The following is a 20473-nucleotide window of genomic DNA, read 5'->3' as shown; positions in this document are numbered from 1 at the left end:
TGTATACCTCAATCATGTCCCCCCTCATCCTTCTAAACTCCAATGGATACAAGTCCAGTTTTTCTAACCTTTCAGCATATGTCAACCCCGCCATCCCTGGAACTAACCTTGTAAATCTGCGCTGCACACCCTCTATAGCTAGTATGTCCTTCCTCAAGTTTGGAGACCAGAACTGGACGCAATACTCCAGGTGGGGTCTCACCAAGGCCCTGTATAACTGCAGAAGGGCGTCTCTGTTCCTATACTCCAATCCCCTCTTTATGAAAGCCAACATTCCATTTGCCTTCTTCACAGCTTTCTGAACCTGCTTTCTGAACAAGTACACCCAGATCCATTTGCACTTCCCCACTCCCTAGCTTGTCTCCATTTAAATAATACTCAGCTCTCCTATTACTTCCCCCAAAATGAATAACCTCACATTTGTTCACATTGAAATTCATCTTCCATTTAGCCGCCCACTCCTCCAGCCTGTCCAAGTCCCTCTGCATTTTCCTTACATCCTCCTCACACCCCACACCGCCACCCAGTTTAGTGTCATCTGCAAATTTGCTCATGTTATTTATAATCCCCTCATCCAAATCATTAACATAAATTACAAACAACTGAGGACCCAACACCGATTCCTGAGGCACTCCACTCGTCACATCCTGCCATTTTAAAAAAGACCCATTTACTCCAACCCTTTGTTTCCTATCTCTTAACCAATTTCCTATCCATGTCAGCACCTTACCTCCAATACCATGCTCCCTGATCTTGCCCACTAGACTCCCGTGCGGTACCTTATCAAAGGCCTTCTGGAAGTCCAAATACACCACATCCACAGGCTCTCCCAAGTCCACCCTCTTTGTCACATCCTCAAAAAATTCCAGAAGGTTAGTCAAGCATGACTTACCCTTAAGGAATCCATGCTGACTAGCCCTTATACTATTATTACTGACTAAGTGTTCTGCTATTTCTCCTTTTATGATGGACTCCAATATCTTCCCCACCACTGATGTCAGGCTAACCGGTCTATAATTTCCCGTTTTCTCCCTCCCTCCTTTCTTAAAAAGTGGCACCACATCAGCCACTCTCCAATCCTCAGGGACCTCCCCGGAATCTATGGAACTTTGTAAAATGTCGACCAGTGCTCCACAATTTCCATAGCCACCTCTTTAAGCACCACAGCCCATCAGGCCCTGGGGATTTATCAGCCCTCAGTCCCAACAATTTACTCATAACCTCCTGCTTCTGGATCCGGATATCCATTAGATCCCCTACCTCCCCAGTAAAGTTCCCCAAGTCTCTTGGTACCGCATGACCACTACCCACTAACTGACTATAACCTATATCCTCCTTGGTGAAAACAGTTGCAAAGTATTTGTTAAATTCCTCTGCCATTTCCTTGTTTCCGTTAATAATTTCACCCTTGCCCATTTTCAAAGGGCCAATTTTAGACCGAACCAATTTCTTCCTCTTCACATACTTAAAAAAGCTTTTGCTATCCTCCGCAATATTATCTGCTAATTTCCTCTCGTACTTCATTTTCCCGTCTCTTATGACTTTCTTAGTTACCCTCTGATGTTCTTTGAAGGTTTCCCAATCCTCTAATTTCCCACTCCGCTTTGCTATCTTATAATTACTCCCTTTGGACTTGATAATGCACTTGATTTCCTTAGTTAGCCAGGGCTGCCATTTGCTTCTCCTAGAGCCTTTCCTCCACTTTGGAATAAATTTGTCCTGAATCCTGTGAAAAATGTCCATAAAAACCTGCCATTTTTCCCCAGTTGTCCTCCCAGCTCGTGTATCTTCCCATTTTATTTTGGATAGCTCCTCCCTCATAGCTGCAAAATTCCCTTTATTTAACTGAAGTACAGATGCTTCCGACTTCCTTTCCATTTCCCTTTCTAATTGCAGCTTAAAAGTAACCATACCATGGTCACTATTCCCTAATTGCTCCCCTACATCAAGGTCACATATTAAGTCTGCGTCGCTGCACAGCACCCAGTCCAGAATCAACTTCCCCCTGGTAGGTTCCTCCACTAGCTGTTCCAAGAAAGTATCTCGTAGACATTCTATAAACTCGCTCTCTTGTGTTCCTGCCCCCGTCTGATTATCCCAGTCCACCTTCATGTTGAAGTCCCCCATAACTACCGTATTGGTACCACTTTGACATGCCACTCTTAATTCCTGATTTATACTACTACCGATATCTGAGCTACTTTTCGGAGGCCTGTAAATGACCCTCATTATATTCCTCTTGCCCTTGCAATTTCTTAATTCAATCCAAACAGACTCTACCTCATCTGTTTCAATGTCCTTCCTTTCAAACGCCTGAATCTCATTTCTTACCAACAGAGCTACCCCACCTCCTCTTCTTAACTTTCTGTCCTTTCTAAAGGACGTGTACCCTGGAACATTTATTTCCCAATCCTGCCCTTCCCGCAGCCATGTCTCCGTTATTCCGACAATGTCATAACCTCCCATTGCCATTTGCGCCTCAAGCTCATCCATTTTATTCCTTACACTCCTTGCATTCATACACAATACCTTGATTCCATACCTCCTTTCTCCCTCCACCTTGGTTCTTGGTGCATTCGTTCTTATTCTCCTATCACTTTTAGCTCCCTTATTCCTTATTGTTTCACCGTCTATCGGAACCACCCCTATATTCTCTCTCCTATCTACTTCCCTATCAGTCCTGTTCCCTTCCCCCTGCCAAATTAGTTTAAATCAGCTCCAACAGCTTTATTAAACCTAACTGCCAGTATATTGGCCCCCTTCGCATTCAGGTGTAAACCATCCCTCCTGTATAGGTCCCGTCTTCCCCAGAAGAGATCCCAATGGTCAATGAACCTGAATCCCTGCACTCTGCACCATTCCCTCAGCCACACGTTTAACCTCTTGATTTTATTATTCTTGCCCCCACTCTCGCACAGTACAGGAAGCAGCCCCGAGATTACAATCCTGGAGGTCCTGCTTCTCAACCTCCTTCCGAGCTCACGGTAGTCTCTCTTCAGGATCTCCTCCTTCAATCTATCTACGTCATTTGTGCCCACGTGTATCAGGACCTCTGGCCAGTCTCCTTCCCCCCCCAGATACTCTGAACCCTATCCGAGACATCACGTACCCTGGCTCCTGGGAGGCAACACGCAAAGGAACAAGGACAGCTTCTTCCCTTTGTCTCAATGCAATCCCCTCTCGTTCTTCACAGTTTTGTTGGGTATAACCCTGGTCTATCCATTCTTCCTTTATATGTCAGTCCAGCAATCCCAGGAGTTAGTCTGGTGAAGCTTTGCTACACCCCTCCAATATGTTTGTTAATACCTTTGTGGCAGATTTCTGCCTTTCATTTCAGCAGGGGTTATTATGTTTTGAAATTCATGGCAGGGAATGGTCTGCATCTTAATAGGGAGAGCAGCAGACCCAGATTCTTCCAGGGTTGTCATGTAGAAAGTTATCTGGACTGCTTATTAGTGGTTACAAGACTAAATGTGAATGAACTCAAAGCACAGAAATGCTGGAGGAACTCGACGGGTCTTGCAGGGTCCGTAGGAGGTCAAGATATATTACAGTTACACATTCCTTTATCTGGACATCTAAAATCCAAAAAGCTTCAAAATCCGGCAAGTGGTCGGAGGAGATGACCAGCGGTTAGGGCAAATGGCCAGCAGTTGGGGGAGAAGACCGGCGGTTGGGGGAGGCAGCTGGGCGACCAAAGGACCGGCAGTTGGGGGTGGCGGTCAGGGGAGGCAATCAGGGGAGGCGGCCAGGGGACCGGTGGTCGGGGGAGGTGGCCGGGGGAGGTGGTCGAGCGGCCAGGGACAGCGGTCAGGGGAGGTATCCGGGTGGCCCTGGGACCGGCGGTCAGGGGAGGTGTCCGGGCGGCTGAGGGACCGGTGGTCAGGGGGGATGGCCAGGCAACTGGAAGAGGGTGAGGGTGGATACGGCAGCACAATTCGGGTGGTCTTTCCGAAATCCGGAAAAATCCGAAATTCAGAACACACTGTCCCCCAAGGTTTCCGGATGAAGAATCATGTACCTGTACTGATGTTTCAGGGCTGAGGCCTTCCTGAAGGGCTGAGGGAAAAGAGTCAAGGGTTTGAATTAAAGGCTGGGGAAAGAAATGGAGGGAGGAGTACAGACCAACAGACAAAAGGTGATGGTTGGATCTGATAGGAGTGAAGGTGAGAACTGATTTTAGCTCTCTGAAAGAAGACAGCAGGAAAAGGGACGAGAGAGGGAGAGACAGAGCTAGAAGGAAGTAGACCGGGAGAACAAAGTGGGGAAGGGATGCTTTCTAAAGATTCAATGCTAATACCATCTGGTTGGAAGGTTCCCAAATGGAAGATGAGTTGTTCTTCCTCCAATTTTCCCCGTTGACTCCGTCTGCCATTGACAGACATGTCAGCAAGGGAATGGGGCAGGGAATTGAAATGGGTTGCCACTGGGAGATCCCCGCTATTATGATGGGCAGAGCCGAGGAAGCAATGTCAGCGAGACTGGTTGGCAGACTTTCGTGTTTCACTACACATGAATGTATGAGCACATGATCAGGAGTCCTTTGAGTGGCAGACCACAGTGGATTCCACTGCTATCTCAGCTCAGTATTGCTTCTTACCCCTTGGTAAACCTGCCCCCTGTGTAGTCAAATGCATCTGCTATCTCCTCTCCTTTCAAAATATGCTGCTCTGGTTGTTAGATGAAGGAGATGCTCTTGGAATTAGATATTCAAATGTTAACTAGCAGTTGAATAGCAGAGAAGTTGCAAAACTGAGGCTTAAGGCAGCCTCATCCATATCAGGGCATCTATAAAAAAGTCCAAAGTCCTTGACTTATTTCAGTAACAATCCAGGCATCTGCTGAGAAACTGGAGCGAGTGCAAGAGATTGGTTCCTTGAGGTGGTTCTTCTAATCACCGCTGCACTTAAATCAAGTCAACAGTGATTGGGTAATGCAGTCAGACATTAGCCGGGGAGATAGGAAGGCAAATAAAATGCAGAAGTGGGAGAAAATGCATCAGGAATAAATGCACAGATTACATCACATAATAGGAGCCATTTCCAGAAAATGAGAGTCATTTCACTTTGGCTAATTTTGCAGAGATTCATCAAGCTGCAGGCTTTCCCCAAAGTAAAATCAGCGGGAAGGGTCATCTGAAAAAATGTCAAACTATCACCTCTCCAATCCTCTCCCTGCTCCTTTTACACAAACATAAGGGCACAAATGCTGAGGCATTAATGTCACAGGCAGCTTATTTCCATTCCCTTTTGATTTGCACTCATTCATTCAGTGCAACGTGCATTACAAGAGCCCTGGATAAATTGACTGACAGCATTGTCAGGCAGCAACATGCAGCCGGCAAATCCATCAAACTCCCAACGAATCAAAGTTCACCCTGCGTCATCACTTGTGATTAAAGTTGTCTTCAGAGGTGGTGATAATTGCCAGCCCCAGGGGAATGAGATGATGTTTCTGGTACAGAAGGGGAGCACAACGTTCGACTCATGAGTGGGCAGAGTGCATTTGACGACTGGCGCTCGCAAACCCATCTCCTAACAATCAGAATATTGTCAGCCTGGTTCTCAGGCAGGGAGAAAAAAGATTAAAGTTCATTAAATGCAGGCATTTGGTACCTGAAATTTAGTTCAGTCGGGATGGTTGCCCATCGATCCAGGGACCAGGGTTCAATCCAGAGAACAAGTTGAGGCTCCTCCATCTTAGATATACAGCAGTTGATGAAATCTAAGGCCTGTGAGTCTTTCTATTCACCTCTTCAAGTTCAATTTGCAACAGCTCTTTGACTAATCAGAAAGACTATGTTCTACGCGTGATGAAAAGTCACTGGGCAGAGGGTGGCCAAACTCCTTCTGCAGGGAGCTAAAAATCAAAGAAATACACCATGCAATGTGCTGGGGGAATCATTTGCTCTTAACCTTATCCATCAATCTGTTTTCCTGGAGGGTGCTGGAAGAATAAAGCTGGCTACGGAGGGCAGTGTTGGTTCACACCTTGGTGTTCTTGAAGGTCTCCCTATCTTTCCATGTGGAGTGACTTTGGCCAGGATCCAACTCAACAAAAATCGGGAAACGAATCTGTGGTGATATGTTTTCTCCATTGAATATAGTTATTGTTGATGACTGTATATATGGAGCTGGTCCGCCCACTGATGATTCCTACCCTATGACCCCTCCCCCGTGGTCCTGGCCCATAAAGATTGAGCCACCTCTCCCTTCATTCCAAGACCTGGATCTGGGCCAGCAAGTTTCTTCTGTATATTAAAGCTTATTGATCCCTCAGCCTGGTCTCTGTGGTTACTGGTCGTGCCCTATCGGTTATGGCTGATAACAATCTACTGGAGGATCTCAGCAGGTCAAACAGCATCAGTGGGAGAACAAGAATATTTTTTAACCAAAAATACTTTATTCACGATAAATTATGTACAAAAAGGAAAACCATTGTTCCCACTCTTAGTTTCTGTAACTGAACGATGTTGCATTCTTTGTCACCATTGTGACATCTTGTCCTTACTCCCCTCTCCGTTCTTTGAGAGCTTCTCCTTGGTCTCTGCCCCTCGCTGCCTGTTAATGGGAGGATTCTAGACCGTGGTCCTTCCCCCACGGTGCCCTCGTGTGGGCTGTGCTGAGCCTCAGTACATCCCTCAGCACGTACTATTGCAGCCTGGAACGTGCCAGACGGCAGCAGTCCCGCACCGACATCTCCGTGTGCTGAAAGAGCAACAGGTTTCGGGCAGAGCAAAGAACCCGTCGTCAAGGGAGGGGAGGATGAAGGAGAGAGGGAAGGGAGGGGGGAAAAGGGGAAAAAATGACACTGTGTATATTCAAGAGGGAAATGTTTGTGTGTATTTTGGTTAGTATGGTTCATAGTGTTTTTTATATCGGAGTGGCCTTCTCCTATGCAGGTTTCTTACCCGGGTTGGAGGAGCCTGCCTCCCCTCCTAGGTCGGACCATACCTGTGGACATGGCCTAGGTAATTTTAATTGGGTTCTCTAACTACCTCTGAGGTAGGTCAGAGACCTGGTTGGATTCTGACGGGATTGACCGAGTCACACCCTTTCTTACTGCTGTGTAAGTGGGGTGTAAAATGTAAAAAGCGAGGGGGAGGCGGCACCCCGGCCTCGGTATTACCAACAAGGTCGGGTCAGATACAGCAATGAGCTCTCTGAACCCTTCTCCATTGACGACGGCGTGAAGCAAGGCTGCGTTCTCGCACCAACCCTCTTTTCAATCTTCTTCAGCATGATGCTGAAACAAGCCATGAAAGACCTCAACAACGAAAACGCTGTTAACATCCGGTACCGCACGGATGGTAGTCTCTTCAATCTGAGGCGCCTGCAAGCTCACACCAAGACACAAGAGAAACTTGTCCATGAACTACTCTTTGCAGACGATGCCGCTTTAGTTGCCCATTCAGAGCCAGATCTTCAGCGCTTGACGTCCTGTTTTGTGGAAACTGCCAAAATGTTTGGCCTGGAAGTCAGCCTGAAGAAAACTGAGGTCCTCCATCAGCCAGCTCCCCACCATGACTATCAGCCCCCCCACATCTCCATCAGGCACACAAAACTCAAAACGGTCAACCAGTTTACCTATCTCGGCTGCACCATTTCATCGGATGCAAGGATCGACAATGAGGTAGGCAACAGACTCGCCAAGGCAAATAGCGCCTTTGGAAGACTACATAAAAGAGTCTGGAAAAACAACCAACTGAAAAACCTCACAAAGATTAGCATATACAGAGCCGTTGTCATACCCACACTCCTGTTCGGCTCTAAATCATGCGTCCTTTACTGGCATCACCTACGGCTCCTAGAACACTTCCACCAGCGTTGACTCCGCTCCATCCTCAACATTCATTCAAGCGACTTCATCTCCCACATCGAAGTACTCGAGATGGCAGAGGCCGACAGCATTGAATCCATGCTGCTGAAGATCCAACTGCGCTGGGTAGGTCACGTCTCCAGAATGGAGGACCATCGCCTTCCCAAGATCGTGTTATATGGCGAGCTCTCCATTGGCCACCGAGACAATACAGAGGTGCATCAAAAAAGAGGTACAAGGACTGCCTAAAGAAAGCTCTTGGTGCCTGCCACATTGACCATCGCCAGTGGGCTGATATCGCCTCAAACCGTGCATCTTGGCACCTCACAGTTCGGCGGGCAGCAACCTCCTTTGAAGAAGACCGCAGAGCCCACCGCACTGTCAAAAGACAAAGGAAGAAAAACCCAACACCCAACCCCAACCAACCAATTTTCCCTTGCAACCGCTGCAACCGTGTCTGCCTGTCAAGCATCGGACTTGTCAGCCACAAACGAGCCTGCAGCTGACGTGGATATTACCCCTCCATAAATCTTCGTCCGCGAAGCCAAGCCAAAGAGAAGAAGAGAAAGAAAGAGGTTCATAGTGTGAAAAATTTTTAAAAATTTTTTTAAAAGACTGAACTTGCTGAGGCGGATAGCCAGTCCAATGGGGACAGGGTGCGAACGGTTGAACCAGGGACAGCAAGGGTTGGGTGAAGGAGGTCGGACAGATGGGGAGGTGGAGGCAGTTGATTGGCAGGTGCCAAACAAAGGGGGGAGGGGGCAAGACGAGTGAAAGAAAGGCGGTCACTTGGAGGAAAATGAATCATATAGGAAATAGTTGGGGATAGGAGGTTGGTAAGTGAAGACAAAGGCTGATAAATAGAGCAGATAACAGTGGTGATATAATGGAAACTGTAAGGGGCAAGGTGACAGATAAATGAGACAGGATGGAACTAAAGAGTGGGGGATTCTTTTGGGGAGATGTGGGTGGAAGAAGATGGAACTAGAGGGGAAGAGGATGAGAATGTTTTGAACTTAAATTTTAAATTTAGACATCCAGCACAGTAAACAGCCATTTGAACCCTTGCCCTCCAATTACACCCAATTGACTGACCTATAATCCTGCTACGTTTTGAATGGTGGAAAGAAACCAGAGACCCCGGGGAGACACGGGGAGAACCTACAAAGTCCTTACTGACTGCGCGAGATATGAACCCTGTTCCTGTTCGCTGGCACTGTAACAGCTACAATAACTGAGTGGGCCAGAATGAGTGGAGACCAAGTGGGGGCGTGTGGGAAAGGGAACCAGAATAAGAGGGAAGAATGGGAGTAGATGAGATGAAAGAGGGGACTCGTTACCCAAGATTGCAGCACTCACTCTTCATACCAATGAGCTGTAGAGGGCCTCGGCAAAACGTGAGGTGTTGCCTTGCGTTGACTTACATTCCAGACAGCTATCAAAGGTACTAAAGATGAAAACACTTTGTGTGAGAGTGCAGGATTTTCCTGGATTAATACTGAGCCACGCATACAGTCAGTCACACTTAGAACAGAACACAGGGGTGCTCCGGGTCTGGATAAAGAAATCTACAGAAATTAAACAGTTGCATGTAAATTATGGATGATGCTTCGTGATCTGAGTGTTAGATAATAACTGCCTCATTATGTGGATCTTGTATCAGTGTCTTCTGAATTTAATGCAAAATGACTACTGGGGTCAACTCAGATAAGGCAAAGGTTCTGCTGCAAGGCTTCCCACAACAAGACTTCATGGCACTGACTGAATAAAGACATCCCTTGCTTCCATAAGAGATAGGTATTGTATGAGGAAGAAATTATGCCTGTCTAGAATGTATGTATTGCAGGTGGTCACGTGTCTTCCCATCTGGAATCTATTTGGAAGTCACATTATCTGTCAATCAAGGTTGGATTCCGGCCACCCATTAGAGTACATCTCGCCATTGGCTACTGATACGGTCTATCAAAAACTCCAAAGTCAGTGAGTGAGAAACGACAGGCTTTAATACACCTTAGATTGTAGCTGGCCCAATTCCATGTGCTCGAATGGAGGACAGGGGGAAGGAGGTCGACCTTTATGGCTAGGTCACAAGGGGAAGAGTTACTAGGGAGTGAGTCATCAGTGGGTGGGCCAGCTACCCCTACATATCACCACAGATACTTTAAATCATCTAGGGTAATCCTTGGCTAGAAGCACAGATTAGCACTACATAGAATACCAGCACACAGCACATTCTCTCTCTCTGCCTCGTGGTCCAAGCCCCAGACTTCGCTCCATGCCAGGTCGCTACTGTGGACTTCACAGGAAGTGTCGAGGGAAGCTGAGCCATAGTATTACAATAGGTCACTACTCACAGTAGAACTACTCTCCCATTAATCAGGGAACTGGGAGCGTGTGTAAGAATCCCTGTTTATGGTATGTGAGCAGGGTCAAATATAGATTTACCATTGTCAGAGTCCAACTGATGTCCAAGGTGAATGTATTGTTGCTTACGTGAATTAGTAATTGTGCACCATTTAATGCTCTCACTTGTTAGTTTCCCTTGTGCTAATAAAAGTTATGCGTGATTGCAACCCTGGTGTCCAGACTCGTCTCTCTGTGAAACCAACAAACCTGATACTCCTCCTAACACAATAGCCTGGATGATTAAAATAATTCAACAAAATCAATTAGCTGTGTAAAATATTGGTCTGACTGGCAATTCTAAAGGAATGCACAGAATGCAGCTACTTCTTTGGAGCCTGCACAGGTGAACACAGAGTCTTTTGCCCAGAGTATGGGATTTGGTAACCAGAGAAGGTCGGTTTAAGGTGGGAAGGGGTTAACTTAATAGATATTCACAGAGGTAACATTTTTGACACAGAGGGCAATGGGTGTATGGAACGGGCAGACAGAGGAGGTGGTAGAGGAGTGAAAATACAGAAGTCTGCAGACTTTTGATTGAAGTGATTGAAATATCCTATTTCTCAGGAGGAAATACTGTCAGCTATTTCCTCCTTGCAATCTTGTAAATCTCCAGAACCAGCTGGTTATCCAACTGAATTTTATAAATCTTTCTCCAAATCGCTTGTACCTTAGGTTCGGTGTTTGTTGAACCTTTTAAAGATGGGAAGCTCCCATTATCTTTTAATGAAGCTTGCATATCTCTTATTTTGAAAAAAAAGGGAAAGATCCTGTTGAATGTGTTTAATACAGACCAATTTCATTACTTAATGTAGACATGAAGATATTATTTAAAATTTTGACCCATAGATTAAGAACATTTTACCATTAATTATTGATCTGGATCAAATATACATTGATTATTGAACATTTTATATTTGCCCTCTACTTCAGCTCTTGAACATGTTCCTTCATTAGATGCTGAGAAGGCTTTTCTTTCTTCCTTTTTCTATCTTTTTGTTAACCATATTATAAGTAAACAATACATGAGGGGAATGGAATCGAACTGTAAAAGAGAAAACTTTTGATTGGGTGGAATGGGACTATCTTTTTTCGATTTTAGAGAAGTTTAATTTTAGCCCAAATTTTATTAAATGGGTTAAATTAATATATTTATGTCCCATGGCCACAATTTGTACTGTTATGAGCCCAGAGGACCCCAAAACCTAGCATCAATAGATATTCACCAAGACAAATGGTTACTTAAACAAAAATTGCTTTTATTTATCTTTAAACATGAAAACAGAATCACACTTTAACTTATCACTATTGACTTAAGTAACCTAACATAACCCCCTTCTAATTCTAAGCGCATGTGTATGTAATGTGTGTGTAAGTTCAGAAAAGTTCTTTGGTTCACAGTCCAATCTTGCTTCTCATTCCTCCAAGTTCACTGGTTACAGGCAATTCTTGTACTGTGCACAGGATTTAACATTTATAAAGTTCACCAGGCTTTGGTGCTTGAAAGGTAAATGGTAAAAGGTAAAAGGTAACTCAGGAAGATTCTTGTCGGTTTTCAGAGAGAGAATCGTTGTACGCTGACACCCACAGCTGATTCCTTTTCCATCGGCCACTTTAGTGTCTTGCCAAAGAAACTTGCCCCCTCAGGGTACTCCAGATGATAATCTCTTTCTCTCAGGCCACCACAAAATGCCTTTTTGTTTCTCTTATTCCAAGTGAAACATTAGACAGCCAGTCTTCTCCTCTTGCATGAACCACAAGGGCTTTAACCAGGCTGAAATAAGCACTCACAACCCATCTTCCAAATGGGGTTTTCCACAAGCTTGCCAGCTTGTCCTGTTCCAGTTTCAGTTCCAGTTGCTGCTGCTGACTGTAACACTGTAGAACTGTAGAACTGATCTGTCTGTGTGTGTGTCTCTCTCTCTTTCACACAAACACACAGAGAGAGAGAGAGAGAGAGAGAGAGAGAGAGAGAGAGAGAGAGAGAGAAGAGATAGAAAGGCTGTTTGACTCTTTCTACTTGCAAAACCACATAACCCTCTTAGAACTGCAAGATCCCTTCCAGGCAGCTCTGACAAGTTATTTCATCTGTTGCCTTTTGTAAACAACAATCCATTAGTGAAGTCTCTTGGGCACTCTCCAAAGCTTTTGCAAAGGCTCTTGGGCCCCAACATGTCCAGCATGAGCAGAGCTCCAGTATTTTAAATAAGATCTGTTTTAAAGTGTTTGTATGTAACCTACACTAACAAACCTTTCCCAATTTATCTCCCAAAAACATATGTATATTCTGTCACAGTACAAACTCACAACAATCAAATTTTTTTGGCTCCATCGGGGAACTCAGCAAGGTTGCCCTTTAAACCTGTTGCTTTTTTATTTGTTATTAGAACCTCTTGCTATAACTTTACAGGAGTGTAGAAATTTTTCAGGGTTAATTAGGACATATAGTTTCTTTATATGCAGATGATCTTTTGCTTTTCATTTCAAACCCAGAGGTTTCTATTCTAAACTTATTAACAGTATTTTCCCATATGGGCCAATTCTCAGGTTATAAAGTAAATCTCCATAAGAGTGAATTATTACCCCTTAAGGGGGTTGTCTTTAAGATATTCTAATTTCCCTTTTAAGTTAGTGATCAGTTTAGATGCCTTGGAATTACAATTTCTAAGAATTTTTAAGAATTTGTTAAAGAAGAATTTTTTGCAACATTTAATTAAGGTTCTATTATCAGAATGGTCACCCTTGTCTATCACTGTGATTGGACGCATTAATTTGATTAGAATGAATATATTTGAATATATTACCATACCAATTTATATCCCTAAATCTTTTTTTGACTCACTGGACTCATTTATTTCCTCATATATATGGCAAGGAAAGCAACCTCGTTTAAGCTCATCTTAAAAAACTAAAAGGAACTGTCACTTCCAAATTTCAGATTCTACTATTGGGCAGTCAATATACGCAGTTTGCTTCTTTTGTTACAATTTGCTAAATTAGTTGATGGCCCTTCTTGGGAGGAAATGGAAAAACATCTATCTTGGCAGTCCTAGGGTCCTTTTTCTTAATTAACAAGAAATCCAGTAATGAGACATAGGTTGAGAATGTGGGCACAATTTTAAAAGTTTTTTGGAATCAATAGATTTCCTCTAGCCAGTCCTATTATAATTAAACATCTTTTTTAACCTTCCTTATCAGATGCAGGTTTTAGGGAGTGCTGTAGACTGGAGGTTAATAATTTTAAAGATCTTTTTATTCGAGATAATTTTGCTTCTTTTGAACAATTGAGGGCAAAATTTAAATTACCCATCATTTTTTCCAGATCTCAATACGTCAGACATTTTGTTTAGTCCGAGCTCTCTGATGTTCCATGAATTTCTGAAACAAACATTCTTCATTCACTTTTTGAGTTTCATTTTTCTCACAGAGGCTCAATATCAATTATTTATCGTGATTTGATTGATATAAGAAGAGTTTCCCGAGTTAAGTTCAAGAGTGATTGGGAGCATGGCTTGGATTTGTCACTTCCACGTGAGGACTGGGATAGTGTTCTAAATCTGATTAATGAATCCTCATTTTGTGTGCGACATTGTTTGCTGCAATTTAAGGTTGTACACAGAGCACATATTTCAAAAGTTAAACTATCTCGCTTCTGTTCTGATTTTGATCCGTTACGTGATAAATGTAACATTTTTGAGGCTTCATTGATACATATGATCTGGACTTGTCCTAGTTTAGAAAATGTTTGGAGAAATTACTTTCAAGCGTTATCAACCATTTTAAGGTCAAATTAGAACCATGCCCCTTAATTCCTCTATTTGGTTTTTCTCAAGGAGACTCCATCTGTGAGGTGAATTTTAGCTTTTACCTCGTTAATAGCTTGATGGGAAATTCTGATGAAATGGAAAGACAGCACTCCACCTAAACACATACTCAATGGTTACAGGCGGTCATCTCCTTCCTAAATTTAAAAGAAAAATCAGATATAATGTTAAAGATGTAAAGGTGATTTTTTTATAAGACTTGTGGCCCACTCATGGAGCATTACCATAATTTAATGAATTAGGGTGTTTGGATGCCCATGAACCGCGTGGCCTAGTTTCCAAATGTCATCCTTTGCTTCCTATGTATATTAGATATGCAAGTTTGCCTTGTTTAGAAAGAGGGGTTTGATTATTAGGGGAAGGGGGAGGTTTTATTTTCTCTTTCTTTTTTTTTTTGGTTTTTTTTTCTTTGTTAATATTTTTGATATAGTGGGTTTAATCTGAAAGGGTGCCCACAATTTATATTAAAATGTTCAAATTTTTGTCTTATACTCCAGCAAATGTATTAGACCTATATATGTTTATGTCCGTATTTTTTTATTAAATTCAGTAAAAATATTTTAAAAAGAGAATTAAGTGATTGAAGTAAAAGCACAACACTGGAGAAACTCAGCAGGTCAAACCGCATACTTTATATAGCAAGATAAAGATACAGAACCAACGTTTCAGGAATTCCTGCTGAAGTTCTCCAGGATTGTTTTTACTGCCAGAGGAGACAGTTGAGGCAGGTACTGTAGCAATGTTTAAGAAAAGTAATAGCTCGAAGAAGGACTCAGGCCCAAAAGGACAGTTATATATCTTTATCTCCTATGGATGCTGCGAGACCAATTGAGTTCCTCCAGCAATTCTGTGTTTTTACTACAATCGCAGACTTCGTGTTTCGCTCCTTAAGGAAACAAATTGGACAGAGGCAAGGATAGGATGTGTTTAGAGGGCTGTGGTCCTAACACAAGTGGCTGGGATTAGTGTGGGGGGGGGATGCATTTTGTGGATCTGTGACAGTCTAGCAGCAGAAGCCAGACTTAACCAGGAGTCCACAGGATCATGAGGCAGGGGATCCATGGAACCTGGCTGTGTGGGTTCAGAATTGGCTTGCCTGTAGAAAGCAGAGGGAGGTAGTAAATGGAATATATTCTGCTTGGAGGTTAGCGTTTAGTGGAGTTCCACAAGGATCTGTTCTTGGACCCTTAGACTGTGAATTTTATAAATGACCTGGAAGAAGAAGTGGAAGGATGGGTCAGTAAGTTTTCAGTTGACACAAAAGTGTTGTTCATAGTGCAGAAGGTTGTTGTAGTTTACAACAGGATATAGACAGGTTGAAGAGTCAGGCAGGAAAGTGGCAGATGGTTTAATCTGCGTACAAGTGAAGTGATGCATTTTGGGAGTTCAAACTGAAGGAAGAATTCATAGTTAATGGCAGGTTTCTTAACAGTATGGAAGAACAGAGAGACCTTGAGGTCCAAATCCATAAATCTCTCAAGGTTGCCACGCATGCTGGCCTTCAGTAGTTGGGGGATCGAGTTCAAGAGCCAAGAGATAATGTTTCAGCTCTATAAAATTCTGGTTAGACCACACTTGGAATATTATCTTCATTTCTGTTCACCTCATTCCAGGAAGGATGTGGAAGCTATGGAGAGAATGCAGAGGAGACTTATCAAGATATTGCCTGGATTGGAGTATATGTCTTATGAGGCAAGGTTGACAGAGTGAGGGCTTTTCTTTTTGGACCAAAGAAGGTAGAGAGGCTGGACAGGCAACCCGCACTTTTTTCCTAGGTTGGGAGTAGCAAACACCAGAAGATACCTGTACAAAGTGAAGGGAGGAAAGTTTGGGAAAGTTTTTACACAGAGTGCAGTGGGTGCCTGGAATGCCTTGCCAGTGGTGGCGGTGGAGGATGGTACAATAGGGACATTTAAACGAATGCAGGAAAAAAAAGAAGGTTATGGGTTTGAGGTAGGGAAGGTTTAGATTGATGAATAGGTTTATGTGGGTTGGCATAACATCATGGATCATGGGGACCATCTGATGGCAAATGTGAAGTAGGCATAATGGCAAGAACAGCACATAGAAATGGAAAAACATCCAAATGAACAAGAAAATAGCAACTGACACCTACCTTCCAACTCTCAGCTGCTACATTCTTCCTATATTGAGATCTGGCTGTGAGTTTTGGACCATCACAAATGCAATGGAAAAAAGAATCAATGCAGCAGAAATGTGGTTCCTCAGAAGAACACCATGCATATCATATACGGACAAGATAACTAGCGAAGAAGATCCACAAAAAACAAAAACGAAATGTACATGACATAGAAGAATCAGTAAACAGCAATCACAATTCTTTGGGCATATCATACGAAGAGATACGTTAGAACATTTAGTTACAACTGGAAAGCTGGAAGGAAAAATAAGCCGAGGCAGGCAGAGAATGAAAATTATAGATGGGTTGACATCGCGGTTAGAAACAGAGGAGGGTCAGAGACCATGATGGATGGAGAGTCATGATTGCCCACAGCGAACGGCAAGGCACCTGAACGAACAACATCATGGGCCAAAGGGCCTGTTCTGTGTTCTCTGTTCCATCAGCCTGGACTCTGCATTTTTACAAGATCAAATCATTTGAAAGCAGCTCGTAGCCTGCAGAATATATGTTAAGTGCCTATTTTATTAGAACTTTGGTTTAATTTGCAGTATTTAATAAACTGATTTTTTTTTATATTTGCTTTATTTTACTGAACATCTTACATTTACTACAAATATTTTTATGGTTTTCACCAATTTCAATTAATTTAAAATTGTTAAATGGCTTTGTTGGGAGGCAAAGCTGATCGTGGCGTTCTAGAGGGAAGACCCTTACTTATCTGCCCAAGGAAACAGCAGAAGCTGCCTCGTTAAATGTATTTAAGACACAGATAATTGATTTTTGTATAGTGGGGGGGGGGGGGGGTAGAGCTGACGGTGAAGTGGAGCTGAGTCCAAGGCAGAATCAGCTTTCTGAATGGCGGAGCAGGCTCGACAGGCCGACTCCTGCTCCTTTTTCCTTTTAATTATTTAGACATACAGCATGGTAGCAGCCCACAACCCCGAGCCGCCAAAATACTCTAATTAACCTACTACCCCGATACGTTTTTGTTTGAAGGTTGGGTGGAAACCAGAGCACCCAGAGGAAACCCACACAGACATGGGATGGACCTCCAAGCTCCTTGCAACGGCAGAGTTGAACCCAGTTTGCTGGCACTGTGACAGCATTGCACTAACCGCTACACTAACCATGGCCTCGGTTTATGGGCTTGGTTGGTGGGCTGGCCTTTTTTACAGGCCATATCTCTCTACAGAGGTTGATAAAAGGGGCAGAGATGAGGTAAATAGTCATGGTACTCCCCCACCACCACCCCCCCCCCAGGGTAGTGGAAGCTTAAGCTCCAGGTTTACAGATGTATCAAGGACCCGAGGGGCAGGGGGTAGTGGGTGTGTGGACCAAGCTCCCAGGGGAAGTCTGCAATTATGGTGCTTAAAAGACATTTAGAAGGGTATGTGGGTAGGAAAGGTTTAGAAAAGGCTGAATGATAGTCGTCTGTAAATTAGCCCCATGTGATAGTACAGATCTATCACCAATGTATATAGTGTATATAGTTATTGTATCTAGACTGTGCTTACAGCGATTGGCTGAGAGCTAAGCCACACCTATTGTCTGGGCCTTAAAGGGTTGTGTCCCTAGCCAGGTCGGATCATTCCGGACTGGTCGGCCACCTGTGAAGAGCTCCTGTCTTTTGCTAATAAAAGCCTTGGTTTGGATCAACAAGTCTTTGATTCTTTCAACGAGCTCTACAATTTTATTAGCAAAAGACAGGAGTTTCGCGTGATGACATCACGCAACGGGATGATGTCACACAACGGGATGATGTCACACAACGGGATGACATAGTCAACGCTGGAGGAGCAGGTTGGAGGTACTCCCAGAAGTGCTGTTGTGGCTGCGTCGGCGGATGAAAGGTAAGTAGTGGGGCTTGTAGTTGCTCGTGGTTGGCGGTGGGTAGGTCATCGGTCGCGGCGGTCGGGCCCCGGCGGTCGTCGGCGATGGACGCTAGGGTGAGTACCTGGTTGGCCGCGGGGGTGTCTGTGGCGGCGGCAGAAGCAGCGGTAGCGTCGGCACCGGGTGTGTCTGTGGCGGCGGCAGAAGCAGCGGCTGCCACAGTCGGGACTGAGGCCGGATCGAGTGTTCCGCACGGGGGCGAGGGGCGGGCCAACACCATGGTTGCGAGGGTGGGCTGCCCCTTCCGGGTTCAGCGTCTCCGTGACGTCAGGCGTTGCCGTGCAGGGGACCCCTCGCTCTCATTGGACAAGAGCTCTGGGGAAGAAGAGTTTGAATGGGATAGTGGCGATTGGGCTTCACACGAGGCCCTGTGTTTGCCGGTGGCCATTTTAGACCTACAGTCTGCAGCAAAGTGGCCCTTTTTAAGGCACATCTTGTCCTTCCTGACTAAGGTGCAATTCTGGGCTAGTCCGATTTGCCTTCATTTGATCTATATCTTTCTAAGCCTCCGCATCTCACCTTCAACCCTGAAGGTGTGCCCTCTTCTCCTTGACTCCCCTACCACGGGAGAGAACTTTGCTGCATCTACTCCGTCCAGGCCTTTCAACGTCCGAAATGCTTCAATGTGGTCCCCGTAGTGATAGAGCGCGACCTCTAGGAGGAGTCAGAGATGAGTTTGTGGCATCTTGGGTAAATTCAAGATGGATGCCTCAGCAAGGTCGTGACTGAGTGAGCTCTGCTTTCGTTAATAAATATAGTTGTTTAAAAAGAACCCGGGGTTATTTATTGTAAATAAAAGAAACGTCACATGGTAGCAGGAGTGGGATAAAAAGCACATGGGACCAGGAGTGGGTAGACATCACATGATACCAGGTGTGAGTATCTCCATCCCTCCTCCCATTTTCTGCAAGACCTTTCTTCCACTTGGATAATGTCAGCTTTGCACAATCTTTTGCGAACAGGAGATAGAAAAGCCCATACAACTTTAGCAAACTGACTGAATGTTGAAGGCATATAACAAAGTAAAGTGGCACTGACAGGGCTCTCTTTAAAATGTGATCTTTGCTCAAAACATGTGGAAGTTCTTGACTGATTATTTAATCATGTTCATACATTTTGTTAAGTGCAAGAGGGATCTGCAGTTTCTCAGTTGTACTGATGTTTCACTCCGATAATACTGCTCTTAGTAATGAGTGGTTTGCCAGCAATCCACTTAGACAACCACCTGAAACTTATTTCAAACCACCCAAGTCTTTCTCATGAACGTACTTTAATTCTAGGAAGGTCACATATTATAAATAGAGAGCTTGCTAAAAATAAAGGTTTAAAGGTTGAAAGGTTCCTTTAATTGTAACGTAATAATGCATAGAAAATGTTGCATACATGATAGAGTTTAACTTTTGTCTGCCACATAGCCCGGCGCCCCTAACAATAGGAGAAAGGGAAGCAAAAGAGAGTCCCTTCAGAGACACTGAGTGTCCGTGGATTCGCCTCCAGCGCTCGCTCCCACAGCCTTTGCCACCGCACAGATCCCACTTCAAGCCATCGGCGACCTGAACTCCACATCCAAACCTCTGACACAACCAGGTAGTCTTCAGTGCCCGAGGCCCTTCGGGAGCCCTTCTTGCAGCACAGTCGGCATAGCGGGTTGCGTGCCACCATTGCAGCACCAGGGATTGGGACTGGGGTTTGAATCCCGTGTTGTTTGCAAGAAGTTTGTACGTTCTCCCTGTGTCTGCATGGGTTTTCCCTGGAGGCTCTGGTCTCCTCCTACTGTTCCAAAATGTACCAGGATTGCAGGTCAATTGAGTGTAATTGGGCAGCACGGGCTTGTGGGCCGATAGGGTCTGTTATCATGCTGTATATCTACATTTTTTTTAAATTAAAATTGAATAAATTGCCCTCAGCTCCCTCTCGAATCCCAACAATATATTGTTGCCAGATGTATTCTTTGCTTTAGTCAATCTAATCCGTACTTTTTAATTTCATTTAATTTGCTGTGATTGTTACTCCCTATAAATTATTCTGTACCTTTGTTTCTGGCAGATAAATCCTCACGTTCTCAGTCTTTTTCAATTTTAATCTCCTGCACTAGCTGGAGATGGCAATTAGAATTTATTGAAGGGCTGTATCCAGGAAATAACTGCGTGGTTGGTAACCGTAGGCAACAGGCTCAGCTCTTAACCCCCATGGCTTGCAGCGTGAGAAGCACATAAAGCAATGCTTCAGAATGGCCTTTTTATCAGCACTGCTTCTACTCTGAAGCCAGGCCCTTGTTCTTGGTGAACATTATTGATCTTCGGAGGTTTAATATTAGTCTGTGCTGATCTCAGGATTAGCGCAGATAGAAGATGCATGCGTGGCAGACCTCGCAGATAACACAGGGATGGCCACT

Source organism: Narcine bancroftii, chromosome 2, assembly GCF_036971445.1.
Source record: "Narcine bancroftii isolate sNarBan1 chromosome 2, sNarBan1.hap1, whole genome shotgun sequence".
Lineage (NCBI taxonomy): Eukaryota > Metazoa > Chordata > Chondrichthyes > Torpediniformes > Narcinidae > Narcine > Narcine bancroftii.
Note: the sequence above shows the minus strand (reverse complement) of the source record.